We start from the raw sequence: 6,952 nt of genomic DNA, 5'->3' as shown, positions 1-6,952 counted from the left end.
AAAATAGGGCTTTAGTTCAGTTCAACTCAAAATATTTATTATGTTTATACTGGGTCCCAGGCAATGCTAAGGGAGCAGAGGGAGGGATACATGTTTCCCCACTTTAAGCCCCTTTGTACTTCTCAGGGAGCCCGCACACAGGCTCCAGAGCATAGTTCCTACCATCATAAACATCAGTTCTCACGGACATACCCTAAGCCTTATGAAATCATTTTACTTCTATGCACTTAAACTCTAATATGAAAGTTTTAGGACAACAATCTACTATGCTTCTGGAAATCTCATTCCTTTGCTTGTATTAAAAATATATATGTCTTTTGACCTGAGACTCCAAGCTCATACTATGCATTTCTTCAGAATTAATCACTTAAGGGATCTATTCTTTGCTTCCTTCCCTTTCCAGAACATACCCCATAGTCTGTTTGGATATTCTTCCCAATACCCACCTCCACATAATTCTAAATGCTTCTGAAATTCTCCAGAAATCATGTTTTCACATTTGTTGGCTTAAAATCTCTGCATAAAGATTGAAACATATGTCCTTTCTTCTTGAAACTCCAGTTTGCTTTCATTCATTTATCCATTAAATTCAAAAACATTTATTGAGTAATATTATGTGCTAGCTTCCAAGAACACAGTTTTGATCAAAATGTTTTTCTTGTTCTTGTGGACATAACAGTCTAGTGGTGAGGACAGTGAGTAACAATCACACAAATACCAGGAAACTTGGTAACTATGACAGATGTGAAGGAGGAGATGGACAAGTTCCCAAAGAGCTCCTTTTGGACAGAATGTGGTAGAAGGTGAGACTGGAGAGTGAGCAAGTGTTAGACAATTTAGGACCTTGCAGGGCAGACGAAAGACTTTTGCTCCCCTTTATTCTAAAAGTTACTGAGAGGGTTTTTTGTTATTGTTTGTTTGTTTAAGGGATTGATAGGCTGAGGTTTGCTCTTTGAAATTCTTTTTCCACCATTACTGTAGTAAGCAGATTGGAGGCTGGTCAGCATAGAGGCTAGACCTGCCAGAAAGTTCCAACAGCAATCCTAGTGAAGGACAGTAATCACTTCACTAACATAGTGGTAGTCAAAATGGAAAAAAGTGAATGAACTGAAGGGATATTTTGGATGTAAAATCAATAGACCTTGGTGATGGATTGAAATAGAAGGATAAGAAAAAAAGAATGTTGATAATATCTCTTGGGCTTCTGTCTTGCACAACTAGATAGATGGAGGTATTATTTTCTGGGAAGAGATCACTGGTGAAGGCAAGAATGAGTTTCCAACACATTGAGTTTGAATTGTATTTGAAACTCCCAAGAGAAATGTCAAATAGGCAATTGGATATAGAGGTTTGGAGATCAGGAGAAAAGACCTGGACTGGATAGATCTATAAGTTGCTATTTGCATGAGATGACTTTTGGGAGAGACTACAAGCAGAAGAGAGGGACACAGACCCAAGCTTCATGAATGGGTGGTTAGAGAAGAATATGCTGGCAAAGAAACAGAAAAGTAACAGAGTTGGAAAGAACATCAGGGGAATTTCAGTGCTCTTCCTACTCTCCTATCTTCAGGAGTCATATGGAAACTTTTTATCTTGAAGCATTGGCTTTGATTTAAATTACATTGGACCGAGCTAGTTCTACAACTTCTGTGAAGCGCTTTTTCTGTCTCCTTTGCTGACTCGTCTCCTTTACTAAGCAAATGTGGACGAGCCAGTTTGCTTTTCAGATATTTTCCTGTCTTTCTCTTCGGCTCTCCCTAAATGATTTCCCCCACTTAACGCGATTTCATTAACACCTGTAAACTGACAACTTTTACATAGTCCTCCTCTCTATCTTCAGATGGACAAAACATCATCTCATCCAGTTGCTGTAACAGTACTATGTATGTATGCTACTCCAAAAAGTCAATTATGAAGCTTAAAATATTTTTACTTTTTGTTATAAAACAAAGGCCTGTTATTATTAAACTGTAGAAATGTATCAGAAGAGTAGAAAATTAAACATACAATTATTTCTTCAGTTAACAGATTTTGGTGAATAATTCCAGAAAATTTCTATGCATATACAAAATATATGTACGCAGCATATTTTTATTTTTATATTCAAGTGTTCACATTGGGCACATTAATCTACATACTTGATTTTAAACTTATTGTAAGTTGTGCATCATTCCTTGTCAATATATAAAAATGTCTCTCTTTTTTTTTTTTTTTTTTTTTTGTTACACAGTACCAATGTACCCAAATTTTCTGACCAAATTCTGTTCTAATAGACATTGGGTTGTTAAGAATTTTTCATTATTACAGCAATAATGAAATGAATATCCTTGTATGTAATTTTTAATCAGTTGAACCAGTATACCTGGAGCTAAATTTGGGGAATAGAGATTGTTGCATAAAAGTGTGTATATATTTTAACTTTTGTTACCTGTTGTCAAATTGCTGTCCCAAAACACTATCTCAACGTACACTTTCACTTCAGTCAAGTAAATAATTTTCTACTTCTGCCTCAGCAATACGTATCTAGTATTTACAACAAAAATCTAGTATTTTTATTATAAACTGCCAACCTGATGGGTGAATTATTTTTACTTGTTTAATTGTTGTTTTTTGCTATTTTATATCTGATTTTGACTAAGGGTGAACATCTTTACTTCTGCATATTAACCATTTGTATATTTTTTTAATTCAAGACCTATCTGTGCTCATATAAGTGAAAGAGCTCTTTATTTCTTTTGCCTATTTTTCTTTTGAATCACCAATTTTTTCTTACAGTTTTACAAAAATTAAGTATATATTTTGGAAACAGACCTTTGTTATAAATGTAAAAAATCTTTTTTTGTTTTTTGCTTATGCTTACTTACTATATAGATATTTTAATTTTTATGTCACCAAATTTGTCAATCCCTTATTGGTCCTAGATTTAGATAGACATTCCCCAATTCAAGGTACTTCAATTTTTACTTTTTTTTCCCTCATATTAGTTTCCTTTACATTTAAATATGTTTTCCATCTGGAATTTTTTCTGGTATAAGAAGTAAGTTAACTTCATACGGAACCAAAAGAAAGCCTGCATAGCCAAGGCAGTCCAAGAAAAAGCTGGAGACATCACACTGGCTGACTTCAACTATGCTACAAGGCTACAGTAATCAAAACAACATGATGCTGGTATCAAAACAGAGACATAAACCAATGGAACAGAATAGAGGCCTCAGAAGCAACACCACACATCTACAACCATCTGATCTTTCACAAACTTGACATAAACAAGCAATGCGGAAAGGATTCCCTGTTTAATAAATGGTGTTGGGAAAACTGGCTTGCCATGTGCAGAAAGCAGAAATTGGACCCCTTCTTGACATCTTACACTAAAATTAATAACAGATGGATTAAAGATTTAAACATAAAACCTAACACCATAAGAAGCTCTTCACCATAAAAAGGTCTTATGGTGTTAGGTCTTAGGTTTAATATGAAGAAAAACCTAGGCAATGCCATTCAGGACAATGGCATAGGCTAGGACTTCATGACTAAAACACCAAAAAGAATGGCAACAAAAGCCTAAGTAGACAAATGGGATCTAATTAAACTTCAGAGCTTCTGTACAGCAAAAGAAACAATCATTAGACCAAACCAGCAACCAACAGAATGGGAAAAAATTTTTGCAATCTACCCATCTGACAAAGGACTAATATCCAGAATCTACAAATAACTAATATAGAAAAAAAAAAAAGACCCATTCAAAAGCAGGTGAAGGATATGAACAGAGATTTTTCAAAAGAAGACATTTATGAGGCCAACAAACAAATGAAAAAATGCTCATCATCACTGGTCATTAGAGAAATGCAAATCAAAACCACATTAAGCTACCACCTCACACCAGTTAGAATGGCGATCATTAAAAAATCTGGAGACAACAGATGCTGGAGAGGATGTGGAGAAATAGGAACACTTTTACACTGTTGGTGGGTGTGTGAATTAGTTCGACCATTGTGGAAGACAGTGTGGTGATTCCTCCAGGTTGTAGGAACAGAAATCCCATTTGACCCAGCAATCCCATTACTGGTATATACCCAAAGGGTTATCAATCATTCTATTACAAAGACACATGCGCATGTATGTTCATTGCAGCACTGTTTACAACAGCAAAGACCTGGAACCAACTTTAATGTCTATCAGTGATAGACTGGACAAGGAAAATGTGGCTTATATACACCATGGAATACTATGCAGCCATAAAAAATGATGAGTTCATGTCCTTCATAGGGACATGGATGAATCTGGAAATCATTATTCTCAGCAAACTGACACAAGAACAGAAAATCAAACACTGCATGTTCTCACTAATAGGCGGGTGTTAAACAATGAGAACACGTGGACACAGGGAGGGGAGCCTCACACACTGAGGTCTGTTGTTGGGGAATAGGGGAGGGACAGTGGAGGGTGGCGAGGGTGAGGTATAACATGGGGAGAAATGCCAGATACAGGTGATGGGGGGATGGAGGCAGCAAACCACCTTGCCATGTATGTACCTATGCAGCAATCCTGCATGACCTGCACATGTACCCCAGAACCTAAAGTACAATTTTTTAAAAAGTAGGTTAATTTTGCTCTAAGTGGCTAGCAAGGTGCTCAACACCATCTTTTGAATGATGTACATTTTGCTCGGTGATTTGAAAAGCCATCTTTATTTCAGACTAGAGATCTTTTCTTAATTCACATATTAAATTTATTTTTGGATCCCTAATTTCAGTGATATTTTATTCAGTTCCATGTTCCAAATTGCAGTAATAACTATAGTATTACAATGCTTAGTAACTTGTCAGACCTGAGTTTACTAATTACTATTTTTTTCTAGAATGTTCATTTCTATTCTTGATTATTTGTTGTTCCATATGAAATACAAAACTATTTTGATAAACATACACAAACAAAAGACTTGGAGGTCTTTTTATAATATTGTCTCTTTCTGTACAAAACCGAGAGCACCTTTCTATTGGTTCATGACTTCTTTATGTTTCCTGGGAAAGCTTGAAATTTTTATCATACAGGTGGTACATATTATTTCTCAGCTTCTTTATAAGATAGTTCATACTTATACTTGCCACTTTAAGTGGGACATATTTATTTTATTATATTCCATAACTGATAATTATTTAGATTATTGAATTTTGCTTATTATGTACTCAAAATTCTTAATTAAATATTCATGTGTCTTACAAGTTGTAGTTGATTCTCTTGGAATTTCCACATAGACAAATTTATGGTCTATTAATAATAATAATATTTACTCCTTTCCAACATTTTTCTTTGGCTATTCCATCTAGAAAATATTAAGAATGTAATAGTGAGTTTTTTCCCCTGATTTTAGTAACTGTGTTTACCATTTTGACACTAGGAATAATAGTAGATTTTTGTATAGTGTATTATTTTTATTAACTGAGAGACCATTCTATTTTTTTATATTTTATTTTTTCACTTAAAAACAGATGATAAATTATATCAAGCTTTTCAAAACACCCATAGAACTTATTTTATAATTTGAGTTGTTATAATGATTAATTACTGTAATAGATCATTTTTAACATTAAACTGTCTTGCATTCCTAGAAAGAATTTCAGTTGGTCATGACTTATTCTTCTAGTGTGCTACCCAAATTTATATGTCAGTATATTATTTCAAACATTAGCAATTATATTAGTGAATTAATTATTCCATTTGGCTTGTTGTGTTGCATTTTGTGTTTGTTGTCTTTGTCTAACTTGTTTTCAGAATCATTTTCTATAATCTGTCAACGACTAAAGATATAAATTAAAACCTCTTTGCCCTATCTAGTTTGCCTATGGGTTTTCTTTTTTTTTTTTTTAACATGTTATGCTATTTTACTTGATGCAAAAATATTTATAACAATTACATCTTCACCATGTATTACATCCAAACAGGAAAAGAAGTCAAACTCTCTTCAGTGATAATATAATTGTATATCTAGAAAACCCAAAAGACTCCACCTCAAAAGTCTCCCAGAACTGATAAATGACTTTAGTAGTTTCAGGATGCAAAACTAATATACAAAAGTCAGTAGCATTTTTTATACCCCATTAACATGCAAGCTGAGAGCCAGGTCAAGAATACAAACTGATTCATAATAGCCACAGAAGAATATAAAATACTTAGGAATACATCTAACCAAGGAGGTGGAATATATCTACAAGGAGAACTACAAAACACTGCTGTAAGAAGTAATAGATGATATAAACAAATGAAAAACCATTTCATGTTCATGTATTGGAAGAACTGACGTTATTAAAATGGCCATGCTGCCCAAAGCAATCTATAGATTCAATACTATTCCTATGGAGTTACCAATGTCATTTTTCACAGAACTAGAAAAAAAAACTATTCTATAATACATGTAAAACCAAAAAAGAGCCCAAATAGCCAAAGCAATCATAAGCAAAAAGAAGAAGTTTGGAGACATCACATTACCCAATTTCAAAATATGCTACAAAGCTGCAGTAACCAAAATGGCATGGTACTGATACAAAAACAAAAACGGCATAGTACTGTTATAAAAACAGACACATAGACCAATAAAACTAAAAATATTAAGAGAAATGAACATTAAAAACATGATTTTTTTCTAGAGTCAAAAATGCCCAAAATCAAAATTTTAAATTGTCCCTTTTTCATAAATTGTCCTTTATTGTTATTTTTTATGGTTGGTAGATGTTCTATGATCCAATTAAAGATAGAACATCATGTTTAGTTTTTTTGTTCTTTAAGTTATGGGATACATGTGCAGAACATGCAGATTTGTTACATAGGTACACATGTGCCATGGTGGTTTGCTGCACCTATCAACCTATCATTTAGGTTTTAAGCCCTGCATGCATAGTTGTCTCTTTAGTCTGTTTTAGTCTAGTACAATCCTTTACTATGTTTTGTATGTCAT

Source organism: Saimiri boliviensis, chromosome 13 (genome assembly GCF_048565385.1).
Source record: "Saimiri boliviensis isolate mSaiBol1 chromosome 13, mSaiBol1.pri, whole genome shotgun sequence".
Lineage (NCBI taxonomy): Eukaryota > Metazoa > Chordata > Mammalia > Primates > Cebidae > Saimiri > Saimiri boliviensis.
Note: the sequence above shows the minus strand (reverse complement) of the source record.